Source organism: Taudactylus pleione, unplaced genomic scaffold, assembly GCF_031769625.1.
Source record: "Taudactylus pleione unplaced genomic scaffold, aTauple2 ptg000313l, whole genome shotgun sequence".
NCBI classification, from domain to species: Eukaryota; Metazoa; Chordata; class Amphibia; order Anura; family Myobatrachidae; genus Taudactylus; species Taudactylus pleione.
Window position 1 is genome coordinate 6,149,552 of NW_028284714.1, and position 13,185 is coordinate 6,162,736.

The 13,185-nt window shown below is 45.7% G+C and overlaps 1 protein-coding gene across 1 annotated transcript in view; it reads left to right on the forward strand.

Annotated features, from left to right (window-relative positions):
• The first annotated feature begins 254 nt into the window (after positions 1-254).
• Positions 255-13,185, forward strand: part of NRXN2 (neurexin 2) — an 899,334-nt gene continuing 886,403 nt past the window's right edge. Inside the window, exon 1 of the mRNA XM_088442540.1 lies at positions 255-351. The gene's annotated coding sequence lies outside the window, so the exon portion shown is untranslated. The remainder of the gene's footprint in view (positions 352-13,185) is intronic.

The following is a 13,185-nucleotide window of genomic DNA, read 5'->3' on the forward strand; positions in this document are numbered from 1 at the left end:
CCCTTTTTTCTCTCCTCTTGCACTCACTCACCATCTCCCCAACCCCCTTATCTCCTCTCATAGGCCTACATCACTGTCAGTCAAGCCTCCCATCATTACAACCCTCACACACTGCTGCTGCCTGTGTTTCTAGTGCTGGAAAGGAGCAGCCACAGCCATTTGTCCAATCAGAGATAACAGGCGTGGATAAGACCTTCAGTGGGTGTGGGCTTTTCTGGTCCTGATGCTGGCATATTCTCCATTGCTGTGATACAGGCAGGCAGCAGCATCGTCTTTTGTGAGCAATATATGGGCCTGCACTTACTTCTAAAGGATCCATCCCTGCCAGACTGCAGTTCTTCTCCGAATCAGGTACTCAGATTGGGGAAAGGGTAAATCACTAAGGAATGATGCAGCAAATTACATTTACATCATTAAAACACTGTAAAATGTGAAATAGGTAGGATCAGAATGTTTGCTGCAAATGGATTATCCTTTCATTGTAAATAGACATGCAAACAGTATTACCTTGGCAGAATTGCTCTGGAGAAAATGGACTATAGCGAGGATTGAAAAATTGTCTGCAATGTCCATGGCTAGGCCAAATGCACCAGAGCCTGAAGAATTCTGGATTTTGTATGGAAAAATATGTATACTGCCACTCACAAACAGAGCTATGTGCCCAGTAGTTTGCGGATCTCCCAGGGGTGTTGAAGAGGGTAGTATGGTAGATTCCCCATAAATGCTGCAGGTAATGGATAAAATGTGCAACATGGAAATAGTATTTTTTTTTTTTCAATCTGAAATATGGTTGCTATCGTAGATATCAGAAAGACCTTGTATAAACCATACAGGGTGTAACCCAAGCTCAAGGGTCAGATCATTTTAGGGTATATGGATAAAACCAGCAATCTATATTATTATCATGTTTAAATCATCACTGTTTCTATTATACCTACATGGATTAAGGTATTGGAGTAATCAGTGGGATCACAATAGGAAATAACTGCATTCTGATGTATTTATTTTTTAATGAATGCTTATTGCCTTGCTATGGAAAAGATGGTTTAGAAATATACTTTTATAGGTCTGATTAGCATTCTGCAGTTTTAATTCAAGTGAGTTGTTTGGAGTCCATACCAGCATACCAGAAACAGTTCAGAAAATACTATATGAATTCTAGTACCAATACATGCTATTTAAACAGTGATATTAAAAAGTAATTTCAAATGGCTTTCTGGCAGGTTGGTTTCACCATGCTGGGGAGTATAATAGGATTAGGGGTCAAATTACATTAGGTAGGTGGTACAAAAGAGACAGTCAGTGGTGAGCAATTTGCTTTGCTGTTACAATGTATCACTCTTTACTACACTAATGTAATCCAAAGCCAGAGTAAGTCATTTACACACACATATATATATATATATATATATATATATATATATATATATATATATACAATATACATTTATTCTTATGTTACGTGACACAGATACATGTTTATACATAGCCAATTACTATAGATGTGTGTATACTGTACATACCTGTGTTTCTTTTATACATGTATACAAATGGGATATAATGTAATATGAATGTATTAATAAAGTAAATGTGCAGTTTTATATTAAACGCATTTAACGTCATTTGAAATATTAGAATAGTAAACCCTTTAAACCCTTCATGAGATCAATGTAGCATTATACACGTCGGTCTTTACATTAGCATATAAGTAAGACAAGGATAGAACATGTATCGAGTCTTCAGGAGGCCAAGCAAATGCATTGCAGGGACTTTCTCTATAGAAGCAGTTTTATTTTATGGGAGTTTGTAGGGTGAAGTTGTCTGAGTTCCCTCACATCACAAACCTATGTTTCAGCAGCGTCAATTACAGTATGTCTCATAGTATTTATGAATGTATAGGAATTTTAACAGGCTAAAGCATCAGTGATCTCCTTTTCATCTAACCTGTTATATTGTTTGCGGTGCCTCATTGCACGATGAAGTAATGGGGTTTTATTTAAGGATGCCGTTTGATTGGCAAAATATAATTATTGCAACTGTTGCATTTTTAACAATATTATAAGAAGGTGAAAAAAGAAAAGGGGGTCATTTTGCTTAATGCCACAGTCCTGTAACAGAGGTGTGCCTTTATCTATTTATCTATTTATTTACATGTGCATATATGCATATACTGTTATATATGAATCTGTTTTCCAGCCTATGAAATGGCAATCTCAGCAAGATTGATTGTTTTTATGTAGCCATTTTTTTTGTCAATATAAAGGTTGTTAATATGAGATTTATCGTCTATGCATTGAGCATAAGGACAATGCAGAAAGGCATAGCACAGTCATTTCAGTTGTTCTGTTCAAACCTTGATTTCCAGCTTCTAACATAAATGAATGGGATTGTGTTTGGCGGGTGATGCCGTGTACACAGGGCAAACCTCCCTGCAGACTGTATAAACAATTATATTAGGATAGATGTAAGAAATACAGGTATTTGGGGAAACAAGCAAATTTATTACAAAATGTTAGGGACAAACAGACCCAATAGAGAGTATTTCTTTTTGCAACTGTAAGAGTGTATTTTTAGCAAAAATGTGGATACAATCACTTTTAAACACTATAAAATAGTAATTGTTCTATCAAAGTTACCGTGGATTTTTTTGTTTTATAATATGAGTTAAATTGGTTTATTTATTACATTTGCTGTGACACCAGGGCATGGAAATGTTGCAGCTGTGATGTTTGACAGCCTTTGGTGCAGTTTATAGGGGGAGGCGGCACTGGTAGAGACAGGGAGAGGGAGAAACACAGAAACATACGGAATGGGAGAAGAGAGCAGAGAGAGAGGGGGAGGGGAGAGACAGACAAACAGGGAGAAACAGACATAGGAGAAACACTGGAGGAAGAGAAGGAAGGAGACACAGATGCATTGGATAGAAAAAAAGATTGCTGTAATATAAAGGAAAAGAGTACAAGAGAGAGTGATAGATGGAGGGAGGAGTAGTAAGTTGGATAAGAGAAATATATACATTGAGTGAAATAAATGTCTGCACATCAGTCTATAGTTGTACCCACATATTATCTTCTGTAAAATGCAGATTCCTCTTGTATGGTTACTATGACCCTTATATGTCATTTGTGTGCACTATGCAATGTGTACTAATGTGTACACTTATACCTGAATATGTGCTCAACAGTAGGTTGGAATGAAGATTGTACAGGTCACATGCATCTATGACACAATTATCACTTTCATTATAAAAAAATACATAATATATGATAGCATAATCATTGTATTTTTATAAAGAGATGGTATACTGACATATTGAACTTTTTGTTATATTCATCTAATAGTCTGGATTAAATAAACCCACTCTTCATTTTCTTGCCTGGAAAAACGAATTATAGAAAAATGTGATTTGCAGAAAATGTCCAATACTTCTGCCTTGGTCATCTGGTCCCCCAACACTAGGGAACCTATTTACTAAAGTACTTTTGTGGTCAAACCTCCAAAAATGGACACTTTGGGAAGATTGACGCAAATATTGCCTCGGTTTTTGGCCGTGAAAGCAGTGCCCATAGCTTTTCATGGAGACTGCTAAAATAACCAATTTGCAAATCTCAAAAAAGCTTCTTTTTAGAGCTTGAGCCGCCATTTTAGCCTATTGGTTACATTTGTTAGCAATAAGGCATCTTTGGATCCTTCTCCGGCAGCTCACACTAGCACATGCGGGTCTCGATGGCTGCACATGCGCAGTAGGCAAACCGGATCCAAACCCAGCAGTAAAATGATAGCATAAGCTATTCAGCTTTAGGGGTCTATTTACTAAGCAGTGTTAGGAGTCAGAGTGAAAAGTGATAAAAAAGTTATACGGTGCCAGCCAATCAGCTCCCAACTGTCATCTCACAGGCTGTGTTTGAAAAATTACAGTTGAGAGCTGATTGGCTGGCACCTGATCACTTTCTTATCACTTTTCACTCTGTCTCCTAACACTGCTTAGTAAATAGACCCCTCAATTTGCTCTTCGCTGCGATGGGCTCTTATTAGAGTCACTGTTTCATTAAGATACTTTTGATAAATAGCATAGCATTGTGAAAATAAGACATTTTAATTCACAGGGACATTTTACTAAAATGATAACTAGACGCTTTATGCTGCAAGTTCCTTTGTAAAGTCAATTCATAAGAGGCCCCCTTAGCTATCTTATAATGGCATTGACCCTCCCTGCTGCCACATTCCACAATCCAAGGCTCTCATTTTCCACCTTCCAGCCAGCAACTGTGGTGAAAATTCCAGATGCCAAATTACACCAAGCAGAACATTTCCCCAGCATCCTGCAGTTTCATCCTTATTAACTGGATGTGTCTGTCAACAGGACTGGATTAAGATTTGTGGGGGCCCCAGGGCAATTAACTTGGGGGGGAGAGGGTTACTAATAAAATTGTCAATAAGATATGCTGGCGATGTTATAAAAAAGTATAATGTGTAAATACTCCTAGCACCACAAAAGTGTTAACACACTATAGTGCAACTAGTTCACACTATGCCACACAGAAACCCAAGTTCACATATGCCACAGCGCTGGTGATATAGCTGTGTGGGGGGCAGTATGTGGTGCCCCCAGGGCGACCGCCCCAGTTGCCCTGTTGTTAATCAAGCTCTGTCTGTCAATAAGAAGACATATTAATGAGTGTTACTGCTAGAGTGCAGGACTGTATCAATGAGTGTGATTATCTAAGTGTAAATGATGCATGAATGGTCGACTTTATCAACCATGTTAAATTGAAGCTTCTCTAACTGTCATTTTACTCCTATTGCTTGCAGCAATTGGCAGAGGGAGACAGACAGTCACACCTAGGACATCAGCCAAGTTGGATTGGCTAATGTCCTAGGAACATTACAGAAATGCTACTGTGAATGTACTATAAGCAATAGTGGAGATACAAATCTGTTACAATTTCTTTACAACAGGGTGCAGTAAATTACTTTTGTGAAATAGTTTTAAGATCACATGGTCACTTTTTTTCTCAGATGATATTTTAAATCGCAATTCAGAAATGTAATGGCAATTGTATTCAACAGAAAGATATAATTTGGTCTTTTTCTAAACACCAATATAGAATTGTCATGGTACTGGCACATGGGCCATTTGGAACTGGATGCTCCTGTTGTGAGTCAAAGTAATTTTTGTCTGCCGTGAAGTTATGCAACTGTTTTTGTGGCTTTCCACCTGGCTGTGTTCTGCAGTACCTGGGCATTGTAGGATAGTGTGTTTCTTTGCCCTGAATGGTTGGGACATTAAGGAGTTTCACATGACATAGAGATCTGACCACATTAATAAAATACCCTCATTGCCATAATCGCAAAAATTAGCTTTTGATATATTTGCTAAATGTTTTAATGAACCACAATGGGGACAGGAGGGGATGAAGTGTTGGGTATAAGTAAAAGTTAAAATTTGCCTGCATTTCGCAGTGTGGTGATTTTCATTGCTTAATAGCTCTTGATTGTAAGACATAGTTGCTGTCTTTATGGCTGCTCCTTCAGGGAGGGGCATCCAGCTGGTAGGTGGGAGCGGGCATGGTGCAGGCAGGAGGGAGGTGTTGTGGTGCGTGTTGCCATGATTCCAACATTTAAGCCCTGCACCACTAAGCAAATCTGCAATTCCAGGCATTGTAAAGCAGGGGCAGGACCATGTTGACTCTATTTAGAGCGAATCATGTCATCAAACTACTCAGACCATTCACTTCACTCATTAAGTGGACAGTAACAGGCAGCATCAAGGGACTGAAAGGAGACATCTACTTTTCTGGGTGTCTGGGAAAACCATCTGAGATTTGGGAGCCTCTGGATATTCCCAGAGAGTAGGTACATATGTTGTAAAGCCATTATCAATGTGTAGTTGCATATGGCTTTCTCTGGGATGCAGTGCCACATTTCCTAAGCACCTACAATGGGGTGGCCAGTATTACACAAACAAATCAACATCATTTTCAAAAAGCCTATACATACAACAGGTGAAATAATGGGAGTGTCACTGTGTAAAAGTTTACGAGGTACCTGAAAAGTTACATTTAATGGGAAAGTTGGAAACTTGGCAGTGCTGTCATTTGGCTTGTTTTTATTTTCTATGCTTTGACCACCATGCATAGGGCAAGTGCCGCAGTGTAACCAGTGACAAGAGAATCTAGGTAGGCACACAATGATATTATATGTTTGGACAAACTGCTGAAACAGGTCGTGCTATTTGCCATCCACTTGTAAATGAGCCCCAAAGAGTTCAAGTATATATGAGTGATGTTATATCGTCTGCATTTATTACATTAGAGAGCTTGCATCAATAGCCGTATCCCCAAGCCGAAGCAGTTGGGAAACCGACGGATGGAATCCTGACCGTCGGCTTCCCGACTGTCTAATCCCGGCAAGGGGTTATTTGACAGGCTTCGAAATCCCGACGCCTGTCATTTTACCTACGCTGGGAGCCCAACACCCGACATACCGATCGAAGGTAAGCCGGGCGCTATTTTTAGTCACGCTGGGGGCAAGCCCGGCACTTTGGCTGCCTTTCTCTGCACTAAATGCACTCCACACGCATGTGCGAGGCAACCAATTAATCGCTGCTCTGCTATGCAGAGTAAGCATTGCCATAGTGTTCCCCAACCTCCTCCCGACCACGGGACACTGCGGCCCACAAGTGAGACAGCCTCTGAAAAGTGGGACTGTCACACTGAAATCGAGAGGTTTGGGAGGCCTGCTATAGTACATGCAAGAACAGGTGATGCAGAGCCTTACGCATCTCATTTGCATCTCTGTTTGTGACTGAAGGGTGTTACTGGGTTGTAATGGGAAATGCTCATGTAGGCAATGTTCTGGACTAGGCAGAGTTGGTTGGAAGAGTTTTCAGAGGCATCTTTTGGGCAGGTAAATGACAGGTATCAAACCAAGTGTACGGATAGGTGCAGCCACTCACAACTCTCACATTGAACTCTGCATAAGCCCCAGAGCGTGTTGATCACAGTTGAATACAAGCTAGCTGTAATAATACCTCTCATACTGCACTCCTATGTATAAACATGATTACATAGAAAAAAATATTCAGATGTTCTTCAGTGGGAGGAGAGAGACGGATGTCCAGACGGCATGGCTGGGAGACACACCTGCCATCAAACACTGTGTCACAGGGATCTGCTTTTAGCATTGATACCTAATACATTTCAACTTCAAAGTATCTTTTAATTAAAATATATGCTATAGTTTATTATATGCTGACACAGCTCATTGTAAAGAGAAATGTTGTGCTTGCTAGAGTCCATCAAAATGGTAATAAAATCTGGAAAATATCTAGGTAAAATGCATAGTTTAATATAAGGGTTATTACCATCAGGAAAGGCTCAGGGAAATTTATGTTCCCATAAGCTGAAAATCACCTGCGACACTTGTAGGCAGTTCTGCAAGATATGATCTGGCTCAGCTATCACACTGGCTGCATCATACCCATTCAACATGAGACTAATTACAGTTACTATGTCCTTTTTGGTGTCCTCTTTCCATATCAAGGTCACACGTTCATTATTTCTCAGATGTGTAGGGGAATTCTGCCCATGATGTTTTATGTCCCCAATGGAAACTGAAACTGAACTGAAATCAGAAGGAAAAAAAAATATTCAGACTTCAGTCTCTTGATGTGCTAAAACAAATACATCTATTATGGGTATGTAAGTAACCTTGCTTTGGCTCTTTTATGACATCATCATGAAATGCTCCCTGTATTTGCAAACTGAAGCAGCTGTTACATTCATGCAGTCTAACAACTTCTCCAGGCACAGAAGGTCTCAGGGCGCCAGCTAATCACTGTGATGGAATCCAGTAAAGGTTATTTATTAATATTGCTCAAAAAATGTATAAATGTGCATTCTAATATTGCAACCTTTGCATTAATTGTATAAAGGAGTCCACACACAGGTCCATATTTATGAAAGGGAGAAAAGCCTATAGCTTCATAGTAAATAGAGCTCCCAGGCTGATCTGGATGCAGGATGAGTGGGCAAATCAGACAGTATCTGGTCATTTAGTCCTGTAGCCATTCAGCGAATTGGGACAATGAGATCACTCCTAGCTTGACTGGGTCCAGTAATACCCGGGTTATTTCGCATGAGCTCTCAGCAACCCGGGTTATTGTGCAGTGTGAAAGGGCAGGGTTGAATAAGATGGCATTTCAACCCTGGTCACAAGAAAGGTTGAATGAGTGTTCAATCCTGCTTGTGAAGCAGGGTCCTATTCTCTGCATAGGAATAGTCGGCACTTGGAGATGAGATCATCTCCAAGTGTCAGCTCCATACTTGATGGCGATAGCGTCATAGACCCGGCATTAGTTGCGGGTCGCGAAGCCTGTCTGTAAGGGGTCTCAGACGTGTCACGCCCGGGATGGGCGCGTGAACATAATCCAGGGTGTGACCCATCATTCTAATGGAAAAGATGGATAAGTGTGGTCAGAAGCAGATTCCAGCCTTTAAAAATCACCCTCCGAGCACACTTACCAGCATTTCCAATAATGATCCAATTGACTTTGATCACATTTTTTTATCACCTATTAAAGTCATGTTTGGACCATACACACTGTGATATACTGTAGTTTCAGTTGTCCGATATCAGCTTAAATGTTGATGTGTGTGGCCAGCATAATTTACATAATTTACACGAGCCAAATAAAAGGTAATTGGTGATTGATTGCATGCTCATGTACATTTTCACCTTAGAGCAATGCCAGTAAATAACCTTCAAAGGGTGATTTGCAAACATGGAAAGCTGAGGAGCAGAGCAAATGTAATTTTTCTTCTTCTTGACAAGCTACATTATTTTTTAGCTTATGCTTAGTGCCCAGTAGGATGGTTGTAGTATTGCACCTAATACTGCCACTCCAGTAAAAAAAAACATGAGAGTACATTGCAGAAAAAAATAATCAAATATGCTTCAGTGAGTGGAGAGTATGCATCAGTGTGTGTTCCCTATTCAGCAAGGCACTGCACAGGCCTGTTACCCACACAAAACTTACTTGTCTACTTTTGAAAAAGCATTTCATGGAGATTGTGAAAGCAATACCTAGGAGCACGGTGGTAAAGTGGGCGTGTACTGCTACATCTGAGAGATGTGCCACAAAATTGACTTACATCCAGTGGTTGAAGTGGAAATTTGGAAGTTGGGGTATGGAAATATCAGGGGGGTTTTACATAGGCAGGCCCAATCCTGAGCGGCCCTTATATTTCCAAACCCCCACTTCCTCCCCGCACAGCGCACCTCCCAGCTCACAGCACACCTCCCAGCTCATCTGCCCTCACACCTCCCAGCTCACCTGCCCTCCCACCTCAAAGCAGAACTCCCAGCTCACCTGCCCTCCCAGCATAGCTCACCTGCCCTCCCACCACCCAGCTCACCTGCCCTCCCATCTCACAGCACAGCTCCCAGCTCACCTGCCTTCTCGCCTCAACTCCCAGCTCACCTGCCCTCTCACTTCCCAGCATAGCTCACCTGCCCTCCCACCTCCCAGCTCACTTGCCTTCTCGCCTCAGCTCCCTGCTCACCTGCCCTCCCACCTCCCAGCACAGCTCCCAGCTCACCTGCCCTCCCACCTCCCAGCTCACCTGCCTTCTCACCGCAGCTACCAGCTCACCTGCCCTCACACCTCACAGCACAGCTCCCACCTCACAGCCCAGCTCACCTGCCCTCCCACCTCCCAGCACAGCTCCCAGCTCACCTGCCTTCTCGCCTCAGCTCCCAGCTCACCTGCCCTCACAATTCACAGCACAGCTCCCACCTCACAGCCCAGCTCACCTGCCCTCCCACCTCACAGCACAGCTCCCACCTCACTGCCCAGCTCACCTGCCCTCCCACCTCCCAGCACAGTTCCCAGCTCACAGCCCAGCTCACCTGCCCTCCCACCTCACAGCACAGCTCCCACCTCACAGCCCAGCTCACCTGCCCTCTAACCTCCCAGCACAGTTCCCAGCTCACCTGCCTTCTCGCCTCAGCTCCCAGCTCACCTGCCCTCACAATTCACAGCACAGCTCCCAGCTCACCTGCCCTCCCACCTCACAGCCCAGCTCACCTGCCCTCTCACCTCACAGCACAGCTCCCAGCTCACCTGCCCTCCCATCTCACAGCACAGCTCCCAGCTCACCTGCCCTCCCACCTCCCAGCACAGCACCCAGCTCACCTGCCCTCCCACCTCCCAGCACAGCTCCCAGCTCACCTGCCCTCCCACCTCATAGCACAGCTCCCAGCTCACCTGCCCTCCCACCTCCCAGCACAGCACCCAGCTCACCTGCCCTCCCACCTCCCAGCACAGCTCCCAGCTCCCCTGCCCTCCCACCTCTCAGCCCAGCTCACCTGCCCTCCCACCTCACAGCACAGCTCCCAGCTCACCTGCCCTCCCACCTCACAGCACAGATCCCAGCTCACCTGCCCTCCCACCTCCCAGCACAGCTCCCAGCTCACCTGCCCTCCCACCTCCCAGCTCACCTGCCTTCTCGCCTCAGCTCCCAGCTCACCTGCCCTCACAATTCACAGCACAGCTCCCACCTCACAGCCCAGCTCACCTGCCCTCCCACCTCACAGCACAGCTCCCAACTCACCTGCCCTCCCACCTCCCAGCACAGCTCCCAGCTCATCTGCCTTCTTGCCTCAGCTCCCAGCTCACCTGCCCTCACAATTCACAGCACAGCTCCAACCTCACAGTCCAGCTCACCTGCCCTCCCAGCACAGCTCCCAGCTCACCTGCCTTCTCGCCACAGCTCCTAGCTCACCTGCCCTCCCACCTCACAGCCCAGCTCACCTGTCCTCCCACCTCACAGCACTGCTCCCAGCTCACCTGCCCTCCCACCTCAAAGCACAGCTCCCAGCTCACCTGCACTCCCACCTCACAGCACAGCTCCCAGCTCACCTGCCCTCACAACTCACAGCACAGCTCCCAGCTCACCTGCCCTCCCAGCTCACCTGCCCTCCCACCTCCCAGAATAGCTCACCTGCCCTCCCACCTCCCAGCTCACCTGCCTTCTTGCCTCAGCTCCAGCTCACCTGCCCTCCCATCTCACAGCACAGCTCCCAGCTCACCTACCTTCTCGCCTCAGCTCCCAGCTCACCTGCCCTCACATCTCACCGCACAGCTCCCAGCTCACCTGCCCTCACACCTCACAGCCCAGCTTCCACCTCACAGCCCAGCTCACCTGCCCTCCCACCTCACAGCCCAGCTCCCAGCTCACCTGCCCTCCCACCTCACAGCACAGCTCCAAACTCACCTGCCCTCACACCTCACAGCACAGTTCCCAGCTCACCTGCTTTCCCACTTCACAGCACAGCTCCCAGCTCACCTGCCCTCCCACCTCACAGCACAGCTCCCAGCTCACCTGCCCTCACATCTCACAACTCACCTGCCATCACACCTCCCAGCACAGCTACCAGCTCACCTGCCCTCACACCTCACAGCACAGCTATCAGCTCACCTCCAAGTCCCTCTCAAGTCACCTTCCAGCTCCCAGCTTACTGTACCTCCCAGCACACACCACTCCGAACGGCACTCTGCTGCCAAGTGCCATCCTTCACTCTTCTGATCGTCATTGCTCCCTCTTCTCCTCACTCCTCGCAGCATATTGAATTTAGCATCAGCCGCGTTCTGGCAGCCAATTAGAGGTGGCCTCTTCTGACTCCTTGCAGCATATTGAATTTAGCGTCAGCCGCGGACCGGCAGCCAATTAGGGGCGGCCACGCAGCCGCCTCTGATTGGCCTGCAGCCGGTGCCAACTTCAATATGCCGCCGGTCGCTGCTCATTGGCCACCGGTCCGCTAGTTGTAATTGGCTCATGGCCGGAGCCAAGTTTAAACAGGCAGCGCAGCCACTTGTTAACTGGCGCTGGGACAGTGACAGTCCCAGCGCCGGGTGGTGAAGTAAAATGCCAGTATGACATACCGTTTCATACCGGCACACTTCGAGCACTGCTTACATCCAGATGTAAACGAGTCCCAAAGCAGTTAGTAAGATAAGGGGTGTCGGGCGGGGTACGTGCCCTGGATGCCGTCAAACCGGGGACACCAACCGGTGTCCAGGACAGTGTGTAGTGCGGACTGCATTACACAGTAAGAAACACACCGCCGCCAGGTAGTACACTGCATAGGGGGCACTATATAAGGGGCACTATATATTGAGCACTGCTGGGGTCACTATATATTGGCCACTACAGGGGCACTGTATAAGGGGCACTACTGGGGGCACTATATATTGGGCACTACTGGGGGCACTGCATAATGTGCACTACAACAGGGGGCATTATATAAGGGGCACTACTACTTGGGACATTGCATTACGTGCAACACTACAGTGGCAATTGCATGAGGGGCACTACTGCTAGGGGCATTGCATAAGGGGCACTACTACTGGAGGCATTAACGTGTATATGGAATGGAAATGAATGCTCCCAGAGTGACGAGAAATGGTCGTGTGTCATGTTGACATGCCCCCACTTTTTCAGCGTGTGAACATAGGGGCTCCATTTTTCATCTTGCCCTGGGCTCCAAATACCCTAGTTACGTCACTGAGTAAGATCCACGTGTTGATGAAAAAAACACTAATACTTTTCAGGGCTTGCTCATGTATTGTGTTTTACAAGTGGTTCCATATAAGTGGCAACGAGAAACCTTATTTGGAAAAGCATGTAACCATAGGGATTATTGTGCCTTATAACCAATGCAGGGAAATGATACTAATAATCTCATTTGAATGTGTTTGTATATAGGATGTAGTCGGCTCCCCCGGCGTGTGGGATGCCGACGGTCTGAATACTGGCACCAAAATCCTGACAGGTTGGGATCTCGGCACCAGTATCCCGACCACCGGCATCCCAAAGGTAAGTATCGGGGTGTTAGGGGGAGGGTTAGGGTTAGGCACTCGGTAGGGGGTGTTAGGATTAGGGTGTGGGGAGGGGGAGGTTAGGTTTAGGCTATAGGGGGAGGTTAGGTTTAGGCACCAGGGAGGGGTTGTTAGGGAGCTGGGAGGAAGAGTTTAGGGTTAGGCACCGGGGAGGCATGGGTAGGGTAGGGGTTAGAAAAACACCTGTCTTCTTTATAGGTGTCGGGATTCTGGCTGTCGGGATACCACTGTCAGTATTCTGACCAGCGGCATCCCGACAGCCGGGATTTCATACCCAACCT